The sequence below is a fragment of the Cajanus cajan genome, chromosome 6 (genome assembly GCF_000230855.2).
Source record: "Cajanus cajan strain Asha chromosome 6, NIPB_CcT2T_4, whole genome shotgun sequence".
Lineage (NCBI taxonomy): Eukaryota > Viridiplantae > Streptophyta > Magnoliopsida > Fabales > Fabaceae > Cajanus > Cajanus cajan.
Genome location: NC_138522.1, coordinates 7433172 through 7448973, shown reverse-complemented (window position 1 = coordinate 7448973; position 15802 = coordinate 7433172). Strand labels below are relative to the sequence as shown.

The window sequence follows — 15802 nt, the reverse complement described above, 5'->3', positions numbered from 1 at the left end:
TAATCTAAAAGTTTTAGTGTTTGATTTTTTTTTTTAAAATCTTTATTTAGTCCTTTATAATATTTTTTTATTTTAATTTAATTCTATTTTAATTTTTAGTTTTAATTTGATCCTCAATAATTTAAATTATTGTAATTTAGTATTTCTGTTCAAATAATTTAAACGGAGTTAACTGTTGATCACGTGAATGTCAGGTATGGATGCCAAATTTCTCGAATACACCTGGAACCAGAACGGCCCATTCTGAAACCAGAACGGCCCATTCTGAAACCAGAACGTCCCGTTCTGGTTACATTATTGGTGTATAAATTTGGCATATGGAACGGGCCGTTCTGAATTCAGAATGGTCCGTTCTAACACCAGAACGGCCCGTTCTAATTGTAAAATTAACACATAACTTGTGCATGCAAAACAGACTGTTTTGGTTTCAGAACGGGTCATTCTGGTTCCAGGTGTATTCATGAAATTTGGCGTCCACCTATGCATCTACGTGCATCCACCTGACATCCACGTGGCTAACAATTAATTCCGTTTAAATCATTTAGACGAAAGTCCCAAATTACAATAATTTAAATTATTTTATTGAAGATCAAATTAAAACCAAAAATTAAAATAAGATTAAATTAAATAAGGATTTTAACCTTTTTTATCTATTCTATATTATAAGAAGGATTACGTTGACAACAGTGTGACAATTTATCAACGGTAAATATAATCCAGATTAAAACAATTTATATACCAATCCGTTTTATTATACAAATAATTATACATCTTATTGAAAGTGTTTGGCCTGTCACGAAAAAAAATTATTATTTTTAGTACAAATCTAAATTTTGTTTTTGGGCCAAAGGCCCAAGAAACACCTCTACTAGAAAAAATATTCACTAACAAATTCATGGAGCACAGGATAAAGAAAAGGCTGGTGATAAATACACCTCCATTTTTATATAAATACACCTCTTTTTTTTTTTAAATATATGAAATCTCTAAATTACCCTTATTTGCACTTCTTTTTCTTTATTTTTCCTCCGTGCACCTCTCTTCTTCTTTCTCCTCCGCACACCTCTATTCTTCTTTTACACCTCTCTTCTTCTTCCTCCTCCGCACGCACACCTCTCTTCACGGGCATCTCTCTTCCGGAGAGACTGATCCCATGGATTCCCCATCGTCCAGCATAAACCATTGGTGTCTTTATCATCTGCCTAAATGTTATTACGATTTACGGGTTTGGAGGTGTGGACATTGAGTGACTGACCCATAACCCATAACCCATATTATTATTACACACTGTTTTCGGGTTTGGAATTGGAACGCAGTAGTTTGTTTTGCACTACGAATTGCAATCGCTTCGACTCCATCACCATTCATTTCGCCGCTCGTAGTCATCATGGGTTTCTCAAAGGAACAACCTCTGGCGCGCTTGAAGGTTTTACAAAACGAGCTTCCAACATTTCTGTTTTGTGCACCTTCGCTTCCCTCATTGCCCCTCACTAACTGTTGCGTTTTTTTCTCTTTTCTTCACAGGAGCTTCAGATTCCATTTTCCCAGTATGAGCATCCAGTTGTTCTGACCGTTGACTCTCAGGTAAAATCCTTTAATACTATCTGCCATGTCTTGTTCATTTTATTTTCATATTTCTGATTCAGTATCCGTTTTCACTTTTCAGGCTCAATATGTTGTACACTTGGGGGTGGGCTGAGCAAGAACTTGTTTCTCAAGGTATGCTATAATTTAACTGAAATTTGAAATCTATATATTCTTTATCCTTTTTTGGTTTTAAATTGTTATGCGTTTTGTGCTCTGATTGCTACACTTTTTTTTAATTTAAATAGGACAAGAAAAACAGGTTGTATGTTGTTTCTGCTTTAGCTGGTACCAAAGTAGATCTCAAAGGTATGCATAATTTTGTAAACCTCACGCATATAACAACGTCAATGATACAACTTATAAAGAGAGGTGTGCGTGCGGAGGAGGAAGAAGAAGAGAGGTGTGCGGAGGAGAAAGAAAAGAAAAAGAGAGGTGTGCGTGCGGAGGAAGAAGAAGAAGAGAGGTGCATGGAAAAAAAAAAAAAAAAGGTGCAAATAAGGGTAATTTAGAAATTTTATATATTTAAAAAAAAAAAGAGGTGTATTTATATAAAAATGGAGGTGTGTTTATCACCGGCCTAAAGAAAAATGGTCCAAAATTGTTGGCAAATCAACCTTGTCCATATCATAGTTCAGCTACATAAATGTGCGTGACAATTTTCATCTTATTCTCTAGTCATTTGTAAGCATTGCAACTTGTAGTGAGTAACCTCACCTTAACCTACCAAGCAAAAAAGGTCTTAATATGTTGTGGGCTTGGCCAAGCCCAAATTTTACGGAAAATGGGCTCGGTGTGTCTGTAGGGACTACCTTGTGCTAACAGTGAAGAGTTCAGAATTAGTTTTCAAATAGAAGACTACGGATAAGTTATTACGTAATCCTTACCGTGTCTATGGTCTTAACAAATCTTTGTGTAATATAAATTTAAGTTTTATTAATTTATGAGAAAATATTAATTACACTTATTATATATCTTCACATTAGTTAGAAATCACGTGGTTGAGACCATCTAATAATTTCTTCCATTGTTTTGAAAATCAGATCAAACTAACAAGTCCAATAATTAACAAAAATCGGAGCATCTCAAAAATGGTGAAAATCACTCCAGAGCATGTGGAACTAGTCCAAAATTGGGGAAAATCAATCAATCCTAATTTTTTAAAAGATATTTTTTTAAACTTTTAAATTTAAATTTAAAACTTTTAATAAAACAAAATACACATTTAATAAAAAATTATAAATTTGAATTATTTTTTTTCAATTATAGGTGAAAGAACCGTCAACTATAGAGAGAATAAGCGTGAATATGGTACTTAACTATTGTCTGTTCAAGAAACAAACAAAATTAGTAATTTGATATAACAAAAAACTAACTTACACAGTGAAATTAAAATTTAGGGACTAGATATCACAAAAATAAATTTAAGGGACCTATCGGTTATCTTTATATATATATATATATATATATATATATAGATAAATAGATAAATATAGATATATAGATGGGCTAGAAACAACATTTACATGAAGCAAAAAAGTCAAATGAAACATTTAGTATTTTTGTACTGGTTCGCCTTAGTCACGAAAACTACGTCTAGTTCTCAATCCAACTAAATTTGTGAGAACCATGAATCCTCTCCTACTCATTTTCCTTCCTTTCTATTCTTTCTTCCTCCTTCACTCTTTCTTTTGAAAATCTCCTCCATTGATTTTCTTGAAGGTTGCTGAAGATTGAAGAGCAAGGAAGCTCAAAGCCACAACCTTGTCTCTATTCTTCCTCTTCTTCTTCTTCCCTGTAAACTCAAAGCTCAGATTCTCTTTTCGATTTGAGGTAAGGGAAGCTAGAACTCGAATTTGTCATACATTTTGGCTTGCATGTAGTTGGATCTTCATATAGGATGTGATTTGGGAGCTTATTAATTGAGCTAGGTTGGTTGCATGTGGTAAAACTGAAACCTTGTGGTTGTTCTTGATGATCTCTTGAATCTTGGTGCATGCATGTTGTGATTCTTGATGTTTTTGGGTTCCATGTGGTTGGAAGTGGTGCATTTGAGTTGTAGCATGGTTTGAGTCTCCTTGGATTGCAAGTTCATGGAGGATTTAAGTGAAAACGAAGGTGAAATCCATGGAGTTTTGGAAGTTCCGAAACCCACAGCTATAGCCGTGGATTCACAGCTATAGCCGTGGATTCACAGCTATAGCCGTGGAGGAAAAATGCACTTGCAGAAACCCACAGCTATAGCTGTGGATTCACAACCATAGCCGTGAGAGGGGAAAAATGTGAGGGCAGAGACTTGCAGCCATGGTTGTGTTTTGCATCCATGGCTGTGGTTTTGCAGCCATAGCTGTGAAAAAAAAATTAGAATTGCAGAAACTTGCAGCCATGGCCGTGAAAAGGAAATGGATTGGCAGAGAGTTAGAGCTAAAGCGCTGGATTGAGCGCTGCAGCGCTGGGGCTATATGACCGAATTTGGTCTTGAGGTCTTCATGGAAGTTGTAGCCTTGGATGTTAGCTTTCTAATGGCTCTAGAATCACACAAAAAGGAGTTCTAGAACTCAAGATATGGCTATTTTAGTGAAAAGAGGTCAAGCTGCCAGCATTGGTTATAGCTGTTGCGGTTTTTAGAATTTTTAACAAGGTAGATGAAGGAAGTAGGACTTGGTGTTTTCATGAGAGTTGTAGGAAATCTTCTTATATTTAATATGAGATAAGAATGAGCATGATAGGAGTAGTATAACTCCTGATACGCTATTTTATGTGAAGGTTGCCATTTCACAAGGAGTGAATTGGTTAAGTTGAAAGTTATTTTAGGTGCTTAGGTTGATTGGTGTTGTTTGGGTGGGTAATTTGGCATGATAGATGGGTTGTAAACATGTAGAATAAGTTATGTTATGTGATGAAAATGTTGTGTGTTGATAATATTGATTAATGATGCTGTTTGGTGATGCTTTTGTGATGAAGATAGGATGTAAATGAGATACATGTTGTAGTTGAGTTGTGGAGCTGTGTAGTTGTGTATAGGTGCTAAATGAGTTGTTGTGTTAAATAGAAATGTGTTGAATATATGTTATGTTTGGACCATTTATACGTTGTGATATATGATGAGATGATCTAGTTGAAAGTTGTGAAGTGCATGATGATAATATTGTGTTGTGAGAAGCATGATGTGAAGTGTGTAGATGTGTTGAGATTTATATAGATGTTATTAGTAGATTGTGTTGCTAAGTTGTTAGAGAAAAGTTGTATGTTGTACTATGTATTGAAAGATATTATATTATGATGATTGAGTTGTAGATTATGAGTTGAGCCGTTAAGCTTTTGAGTTGATCATGTTGTTTAAGTTGTTAAGCTGAGTTGTGCTATTGAGTTGATCATGCTGTTTAAGTTGTTGAGCTGAGCTATGCTGTTGAGTTGTAAGCTAATTAAGCTGTGATGATGAGTTGTTGATCACTAGGACTAGGGGAGATGTTTTCAAAGTTGCTCATCTCATTGTGTGGATTGAGAATGCTGTGGTACTAAGAGAACCTAATTTGTTAAAAACCCTCCTTGGGAAGTTGCCCCTTGGAGTGGACGTTGTGTTGTTCTCCTATAGGACTTAGTTCATACGTGTACAAAACGACCACAGTATAGGGGTCAGGTCGAGTTATACCGATTACAAGCGGTCAATTTGAGTAAAGTACGAAGTCAGGAACTTAATTCCTAACCGAGTATCGGAGGGTTGTAGTATTTGGATGATAGTCGGTAGGCTAATCCCATAGATGGCTTAGTTGAGCTGGCAAATGTCGTGGTAGGCCTAAACCCAGCTGTTCTATCCTGACATAGTACTATACTTCCTTGTTTAAGTAGCAAAGTCTGAGAAATCGTTATCATGCTGTGGATTGGCATCTAAATTTGTTGTTTACCCAACAAGCCCAAAAAGGTTCTTTGTTGTCGGTTCGGTAAGACCTAGCCACTTAAATTGCTCACCCATGTTGTAGGAAATCTCCGAGTTGAAATGTGTGACGACACATAAGCTGTTGATGTGTTTAATTGATGTTGATATGAGTTGTATATGTTCTGTTGTGTTGTTAAGTTGTGATTGTGTTGTATGTTGACCCTGTTGAGGATGATGATAGTGTTGTTATGTTGTAAGTTGCTTATTTGTATACAAGTTGATGATGATGCTAGCGTTGCTAGATTACCTGTGTTGTAAGTTGTTTTTAAACATGTGTTGTTGAGAGGTGTGCAATACATGTGTTGGTTGTTATTATGATGAATATGGTAACTATTCCAATGGTTTGTACAGTAGTTGCGTTAAAGTATTGATACAGTGGTGATATGTTGAATCAAGTTGAAATGATATTAAGATGTATAGTATACATGTTGTTGTCTTCTATGTTGGACGTCAAGATGATTATATAGTTGTTTTGTTGCATAATTAATTATTATGAGTTGCTTATTGTCTCTAGCTTACCCTTGCATGTTTCCATGTGGTTTGGACTGCGATGATCATACGTTGTATGGGAGCAGGGCAAGGATAAGCTGGGAGATAGCTGCTAGAGGCCACAGGAGGTGCCTAGAGTTGGATTGGATTTTTTTTTGTTGGCTACCTTATAGTAGAATATTATGTTGTATATAGTTGGTTGCTATTGGTTGCTTAATTAGCAACTTGTGTTGTAAATATTTTATATACTATTTTAGTATATATATATTCCTGTAGTGTGTAGTGTTGTTCCGTAGTGTGACGGCCATGGCGGGTCGTTACAAAATTGAGTTTCACTATCTTTAAACAAAGATACAAGTATTCTTTTATCAAACTACTCCTGACTAAACCCTAGGTATTCTTTGACTTGTCTCTCTAAATAATTTACCTAAGTATTCTTTTAACAAGTATTTTCATAGTTAATGTACTATCCGTACCGTTATGCCGAGCTCGAGCTCGGCATCACAGCGCGGAGTGACCTCAGACACGCGCTAGGCGACATCGGCTCGCTATCCAATTAGGTCATAAACTGATCTCGGGCCCAAGGCCCAACAAAACCCTAATCCACAAAAAGGTACGTGCATTACTTATACGAGACACATACTCTCACAAACACTAACTTTAGCATCGGAGTCTCTTTTGCAGGTACCACCCCCATCTTGGAACATCAAGCGTACCAGCGAAGGAGGCTCACCGATCTTACCCAGCGGATCATCCCTACCTCGGATTCCCGGTAAGAACATTTGGCGCCCACCGTGGGGCCGATCAAGACAGCTCTTATCGGCCACGCTTATGGTTTTCACCAGAAGCCATAGCAGACATGCAACAGACGACCTAGATCACACCACTAACATGGATAACGAAGCAGTATTGAGACGACTGATCGAGCAGGTCGAGAAGATGCGGCAGCAACACGTTGCAGATCTACAAAGTATGCGTGCCAAGCACAAAACTGACCTAGCCGCGATGCATACCGCTAATGAGGCTGACCTAGCGGCGCTACGCGCCGAGAAGGAGCGTATTCGTGCCCAACTCCCTCGGCGTCCCTCTGATCAACCCCCTCAACAAAGCAACCTGCATGAGGAGGAAGGGCACTCGATTTCTCAACCGCCAACAGCGGCTAGGGCACTAACCCCCAGGCCTGCCACACATCGGTCTCACATACCGACCAACAGGTCGGCACATGACGTAAGCAACGCTCCTGCCCACGTCACGGGAAATCAGGCGACCTTCCGCCGTCATCCTTTTGTGGACGGCATCATGGAAACACCTCTCCCTTTCGGGTGGAAGCCTCTCCACATTGACCGTTACGATGGCACCACGGATCCGGACGAACACATCGATCTGTATACCACACAGGTAAATCTTTACACTAATGAAGATGCTATCCTGTGTAGGGTTTTTCTGACCTCGCTCAAAGGGGTCGCGCTCAACTGGTACACCCAGCTACCTGCCGAGTCAATTGACAGCTTCGACACCCTGGTCAGACGGTTCACAACACAATATGCGACGAGCCGACCTCATCACATAACATCAGCTGCCCTGGCCAGTCTCAGACAGAGTGACGACGAGCCACTCCGGATGTTCATGGAACGATTCGCCGCCATCTCGGTAAAGATCCGAAATCTGAATCTCGAGGTCGCACTGCACTCCATGCTCATGGTGTTGAAGCCAGGACCTTTCATCGATAGCCTTTGCCGACAACCTCCTCCCGACATGGACGAGCTCCGAGCTCGCGCTGCTGGGTACATCCAGATGGAGGAGCATGCCGAGTTCTGCAAGGCAATTCGCGACAAACCACAAGGAAAGCAAGACCAAAGTCAGGCCACGAACATTTAAAGTTGGCGACCTTGTTTGGCGATTACGGGGAGAAGCAAGAACAGACCCCTTCAAAGGAAAATTTGGAACTTGGAATTCCACCCACCTCAAATTTTATTTCTCTTAACTTGTAAATTCATGTGATGTACTCTTTTTTCCTCCTCAGCCTTTTTTTCCACTAAAGAAAAGGGTTTTTGGCCAAGGAAGGTTTTAACGAGGCACACCTCAGAAATAAATCAACAAAGCAACTCCATTCCCATACATTTTCGGTATTGGCACATTAACCATGACGACTTGCCAAGGTCGAGTTCGAACCTTGATGTTAAAGTCGGGTTCGAACCTTCAAATACAAATTACGTTGCCAAGGTCGAATCCGAACCTTGATGCCAAGGTCGAGTTCGAACCTTGAGATCACATTTTCTTAACCAAGGTCGAGTTCGAACCTTGATATGCCAAGGTCGAGTCCGAACCTTGAGATCACATTTTCTTAACCAAGGTCGAGTTTGAACCTTGATATGCCGAGGTCGAGTCCGAACCTTGAGATCACATTTTCTTAACCAAGGTCGAGTTCGAATCTTGATATGCCAAGGTCGAGTCCGAACCTTGAGATCACATTTTCTTAACCAAGGTCGAGTTCAAACCTTAATATGCCAAGGTCGAGTCCGAACCTTGAGATCACATTTTCTTAACCAAAGTCGAGTTCGAACCTTGATATACCAAGGTCGAGTCCGAACCTTGAGATCACATCTACTTAACAAGGTCGAATTTGAACCTTCAAACAACAAATTTGGAAACTCCTCAGAAGCCCCTTTGCTCTTACATCACTCGGTGCTTGGGGGGCAAGTGTACTGGCCAGCCGAGTTGCCGACTTGTCCCTCACCAATCTGCTGACTCGGTCAAAGGTTTACCAGCCTAACCAAGCAGTAAGCTCATTATTGCCAAGCTCCTCAGCCCGACCATGAAACATGGACATCAGAACACCACATCGGCCCAAAGAGGCCACATCATCAAACAAATAAAAATACAATCTTGTCACCGCACCGCCCACGCGTTATGGGAACGAGGTGACGGTTATGACACATGGCATCTTGACAAATAGGCGTACGCGAAAAGTCACGACCCCTTGTCGAGCTCGGTCTTAACTCCTCGACCTACGGTCTTCAGAGCTCGGGGGGCTAGTGTATTATCCGTACCACTATGCCGAGCTCGAGCTCGGCATCACAGTGCGGAGTGACCTCGGACATGCGCTAGGCGACATCAGCTCGTTATCCAATTAGGTCATAAACTGATCTCGGGCCCAAGGCCCAACAAAATCCTAATCCACACAAAGGTACGTGCATTACTTATATGAGACTCATACTCCCACAAACACTAACTTTAGCATCAGAGTCTCTTTTGCAGGTACCACCCCCATCTTGGAACATCAAGCGTACTAGCGAAGGAGGCTCACCGATCTTACCCAGCGGATCATCCCTACCTCGGATTCCCAGTAAGAACAGTTAACAATCAAGTATTCTTTTACAAACAAGTCTCTCCAAGCTCAACCTTATAATAATGATTATGAAGGTAATAAAAATGTTATGTTCGTCTCACTTAGACGTTAAAAAACCAATTTCCAAAGCAACGAGTGTTTACAAGAAAGAATGGATTATTAGAGAATAAGCTTATGTACAAGTATATATCGCATCTCTATTCTTTTTTATGCTTTGAAAAACTTCTTATATAGTATATATCGAATAAGTTTTTACAACACTTTGAGTTCAGCTCACAAGTTTGTTTCGTTTGTCTTCATCGTCTTCTTTGTGGTGACAGGTAACCATTTGACACATTTAATGCAAACATTAAATGCATTTCATCATATCTCTTATTTGATCGAGGAGACTATTTATAAACTTTTCATACTAAATGAAGCTTATAAAAGTAATGTCATTATAAAACAATTATAGCAATGACTTTATTTATTTTTCTCCATAATTTTAGAAATTTAGTTCTGACGGGAAGCATGATTTTTCTCTTTAACAGATTTGTAAATTTCAAAATACTCTTTTGATTCAACTTTCCTTTAATGAATGAATAAAAAGTACATACTATTTATATTTATTTTATTCTTCTTTTAAGAATTAATTTTTGCTGTAAAAAAATAATTTAATTTTTTGGTTAGTTATCATAAAATTCAACAAACAAAATAACAATGTAAAAATTATTATGATCTAATGGTGTAAAAAGTATTTATACTTTGAATGCATATACCTTTTTGTGTAATATTTTATCAATAAAAATCACTCTCTAAGAATACAAATTAATTTTTAATTATTTATTTTGAAACATTGCATGAATCAAGTCTCTATATATAAAAAAATATTTTATTATTTTGAATTTTATTTTTAATAAAGGGTCTCATTGGAAGTACAAAACGCGTTTCTTGTCGCTTTACAAATTTGGTTGGGGTTGATGATTCATTCAATGTGAGGCATCAATATTGCATTAAATGTAGATGAATATGTTTGAGAAAAACAAGAACCGAAAGGTGGAACAATCAAAGTAAAGTCACCACTTGAAGAGTTCAATGGAGTGCTCAGTGCCATCAATATCAACCCCACAAGAGATCCCAATTATGCTCTCTTTCTTCATTGTCTAATTAAAAGTTCATATTCAAAACCATGCACAGCCATGCCAGCCTTTTATCAAAACCAAGCAAACTGTTTAACCCTGAAAAAACAAAAGAAAACTGATTACATATTTGTATACTAATAAATGCCTACAAACAAGTCTAAGTTGATGTTAGTGAAATCATTTGTTTTTAAATAAAGTTCAAATTTAAATTTATTAAATAAAACATATAGTAAAAAAAAAAACACTTCATTAAAAGTAACAAAACATATTATTCAATAGAGATATGTAACTAAAAAAACTAATAAATATGTCATACTAATAATATGATTATAAGAAAAATATTAATAATATAATTTCATAAAAATATTAATTAATATTTGTCAATTTGTCTTTAAAAAGTATATGTATATATATATATATAGACATGGCAATCTAACCCGCCCTCGTGGGAATCCGCCCGAACCCGTCCCGATTTGGACGGGAAAAACCCGTGTTTATCGGGTTCAGGTTCGGGTTTTTCTCGATTGATAAAATCAGGGGCGGGGGCGGGGACGAGGATGTTAATACCCACCCCGCCCCTGCCCCCATACCCGCCCCCGCCCCGCTTAATAATATAATTAAAAAATTATTTTTATATATATATAAACCAAAATTAGAAATATTTATATGTAAAAATTTATATTATTTTTCTTTTTTTTTTTAAAAAAAAAATTGTTCATATTTATTTAAAAGAAAAAAAAGGAAGAAAAAAAAATAGAAGTGGGGACGGGGGCGGGGCGGGGAAACCCGAACCCCACCGGGGCGGGAATGGGGACCTAGATTTTACCCCAGCGGGTATCGGGGGCGGGGACGGGGGCGGTTTAAATTTGCGGGTTAGATAAGATTCATTTGTTTCAAGAGTAAGTTTATTTAAACTTATTATGTTAAATAACTCATATTTTACATCAAATTTTAACGATCCAAATGTTAAATTTAAAATTTTTAATGCATAAATTAAGTTTGCAAATTTTTAAAATTTTTTGAAAATTATTTAATACTTCGTTTTATTAATTCAAATTGAAGAATAATCATAAAAATATTTTATATACTGATTTGAATTAATAAAATGAAGTATCAAATAATTTTCAAATTTTTTAAAAATTTTGCAGACTTTATCTAAGCAATAAGGACATTGAAATTAATGATTGAATCGTTAAAATTTGATGTAAAACATAAATTATTGTACGTAATAATTATATCAATACTCACTCCTAAAGTAAGTGAATCCCTCCTCGTGTATATATATATATATATATATATATATATAAGTAGCGAATATCTTATACTAAAAGTAAGTTTACTTGGACTTATTTTACTAAATAACTCATATTCTACATAAATTTTTAACGATCTAACCGTTAAATTAAAAATTCTTAATCTATAGACCATGTTTGTAAATTTTTTCAAAATTTGAAAACTATTTGATACTCCATTTCATTAATTCAAATTAACGAATGATCATAAAAAATATTTTATATGTTGCTTTGAATTTATATAACAAAGTATCAAATAGTTTTCAAAAATTTTAAAAATTTGCAAATTTGATTTATGTGTTCAAAACTTTTAACTTAATGGTTAATGTTGATCAAGCTCAAGATGGAGACATTGTCTTAGTTGGTTTTGATGATTGAAAATAAGCCTCTTAAAAGATAAGAGTGCAACTTGTATTTTGAGCCTCTTGAAAGAAAAAAGTGCAAGTTGTATCTTGTTTGTGTGTTTAAAGTTTTGTTGCTTGTGTTCTTTGTACTTGGTAAGTAACTTAGCCTTAGATCTCTATCTAGATGATGATTGATGAAGAAAATAGGTTTTAAAATTAATTTGTAAAGAGAAATGATATAAAAAAAAATCAAGATATTAAGCTTTCACTTAAAATAATCGATTATTTTAAGTAATAATTGATTATTTGCTCTATTTTTTAGTAACCCGAGGAACAATTGTTATAATAATCGATTATTCAACAAAATAATCATTTATTTCAGAAGTTGGTATTGCTCAAAATAATCGATTAAACTATTCTTGGTTGATTTTTAGATTTGTTAATAACATAATAATCGATTATTCATGTCAATAATTGATTATTTCAGTCAAAAACTTATATATATATATATATATATATATATATATATATATATATATATCATTTTTTACAGTTGGAGTAGAGAAACTTGAATCTTTGTAATATCTTTTTTGAAAAACTCTCTGAGAAATGTTTTTCTTTGCAAGAAGAGATTCTTCAACCTTTGTGGTAACCTCAAAAAAGATTTCAAGAATTAAATTGATCATCATATTCATGGAGTGAAAGGATAGGCTACTTTGGTTGATTCACCTACTATGATATGTTTTGTACATCAAGTGAATTTATTCCTTAACTTTTTTATTGTGTTTTTCTTAAGTAGGTTTCTTAAGAAAGGAAAATCTTGTAATGGGGTGCTACAAGTAAGTGATTTTTGGGGTGCAAAAAGTGACTTCTTTAATAGTGTAGAAGTGTATTGCGTGTAGTATTGTGATTGTAAAACTTCTTATACTAAAGATTAATGAAAAATCTTAATCGGGTTGATTGGAGACTACATGTAAGTCACAAATGAATGTGGTTGAACTAGTATAAATTGGTTGTGCATTTTTCTCTCAACCTACACTTGACTTTAAATTCTTATAATTATGTTTCTATGCTTGTTGTTATGTGTCGTGAGGCATAAAACATTGCATATAGAAATGAGTAAATTTAAACTTGCATTGAATCTAAACTAAGTATCATGTATACAACTATAAATAATATACTTATTTGGAAAGATTTAGAAAAATTTTTCAAAACTAAGAAACCTGCGCAAGAAATTTGTAAGTAACCAATTCACCCCTTCTTGGTTAGGCCATCTTTTATTGTAACGGCTAGTCGTATTAGCTATTAATCCCAATATTATACATAATAACAAACTAAAAATATTTATAGATTAAAAACACATGTATATTATTAATAATATTATACATAATAACAAATTAAAAATATTTATCACTACATGCGTAGCTGCTCACTTAATTATAACTTCTTATATCTCACATACGATTTTAATATTTACATTACATATTATTCTAAAAATATTTATAATACGTACATATTTACATACCATAGTTTCTATTCTACTATAAAATTTACATAGGTGGTTGAAATAAATTTACAATAGGATTGACATGGTTTCTATCGCAGTTGGAATTTCTTGATTTGGAGAAAAGGTGAATGAAGACACTGCTACTCCATTAAAGGTAACTGAGTTGGCTAAAGCGTCAACACTCCACGTTGTGCCAGAGAAAACTGCGGAGATTACTGAAGGAAATGGAGTTGAAATTGTTGGAACGTCCATCTATATTTATTTATTTATTTTTATAAATTAATTACATATATTACACAAGAAACATAAGGAGTGAAAATAATTATCCAAAAAATATTAACAATGACATAATATGCATAGAAATATTTAATACTAATAATTATATATTAATTTTTCTTGATATAAAAAAATTTGAATTATACTTGTAGTAACTAGTCAGGATAAATGAGCATTATAATAACAACTAACTAAAGGTTATTTCACCTTAAGTTTTACCCATTTGAATCCCCAAGGTAAATCTCCAACTACAAATTAATTCAAACTTTCATCCTTATGGCCATAAGATAATTTTTTTTATCTTTATAAATGCATGAAGAAATAACAACAAGATAAGTCAAAGATATTTTAACAAAACTATATTATAGTTAATCATAAAAATAATTATGCTAAATAAATTTGAATTTTTATCATTAAAATAATGTTTACGTAAATGAAATATATTAAGAGTACTAATCAAATAAATGACAATAATAATCATTATAAAATAATTAAACAATATAAATTATGAACACCTTATTAATTAATGAGTAAAAATTATCATAGATTAAGCAAATAAATGAGGTTAGGGATACCTCACTAAATAAATACACACAAAATATAAAATAATTAAATAAATATAGTAACATATAAAATTTTAAAAAGGATAAAGTTCTACTTCCCCTTACATTAAGAGAAGTAAAATTGTTACATTATCACTTTCACTCTTTCTTTTTTTTACGTTTTGTTTTGCTCTCGTCCAATAATTACTATTTATAGATGGCACCATGTAATATCTATACCACATAATATCCATGCCCACGTAATATCATGCGTAATTGGTGCTCTCGTCCAATAATTACTATTTATAGATGACACCATGTAATATCTATACCACGTAATATCCATGCCCACATAATATCATGCGTAATCGGTTGTATAATAATTACTGCACCACGTAATATCCACCACATAATCTGCTCCAGCACTTACACTTATTTATCTACAATATTCACTTATTTATCTACTGCACACACTTATCCATTTACTGCACCACGTAATATCTACCACTTATTTATCTACCAACATTTATACTTATTTATCTATAATATTCACTTATTTATCTACTACACACACCTATCCATTTATTGCACCATGTAATCTATCCATTTATACACTTATTTATCTACAATATTCACTTATTTATCTACTGCACACACCAATACTGCACCACGTAATCTCCACCACTTATTTATCACTTATTTATCTACAATATTCACTTATTTATCTACCAGCACTTACACTTATTTATCTACAATATTCATTTATTTATCTACCGCACACCCCTATCCATTTACTGCACCACGTAATCTATCCATTTATACACTTATTTATCTACAATATTCACTTATTTATCTACTTCACACACCTATACTGCACCACGTAATCTAACCATTTATACACTTATTTATCTACTGCACACACCTATACGGCACCACGTAATCTACCACTTATTTATCACTTATTTATCTACAATATTCACTTATTTATCTACTGCACACACCTATTCATTTACACACTTATTTATCTACAATATTCACTTATTTATCTACCGCACACCCCATCCATTTACTGCACCACGTAATCTATCCATTTATACACTTATTTATCTACAATATTCACTTATTTATCTACTTCACACACCTATATTGCACCACGTAATCTAACTGCATCACTTATTTATCTACAATATTCACTTATTTATCTATTGCACACACCTATACTGCACCACGTAATCTTTATTTATCTACTGCACACACCTATACTGCACCACGTAATCTATCACTTATTGATGGAAGAGCATGGACCAAGGGTCCAACCACTAAAGCTATGGTCAGGAGACTACTTGAAGACTTGTCAGCTT

At 34.8% G+C, this 15802-nt stretch overlaps 1 long non-coding RNA gene across 1 annotated transcript; it reads left to right on the top strand.

The window, feature by feature from the left end:
* The first annotated feature begins 4 nt into the window (after positions 1–4).
* On the top strand, positions 5–2803 carry LOC114916711 (uncharacterized). The gene is made up of 4 exons (XR_003805307.2): positions 5–1426; positions 1525–1584; positions 1667–1719; positions 1833–2803. It is a non-coding gene; the product is annotated as an uncharacterized LOC114916711 (long non-coding RNA).
* The last annotated feature ends 12999 nt before the right edge of the window (positions 2804–15802 follow it).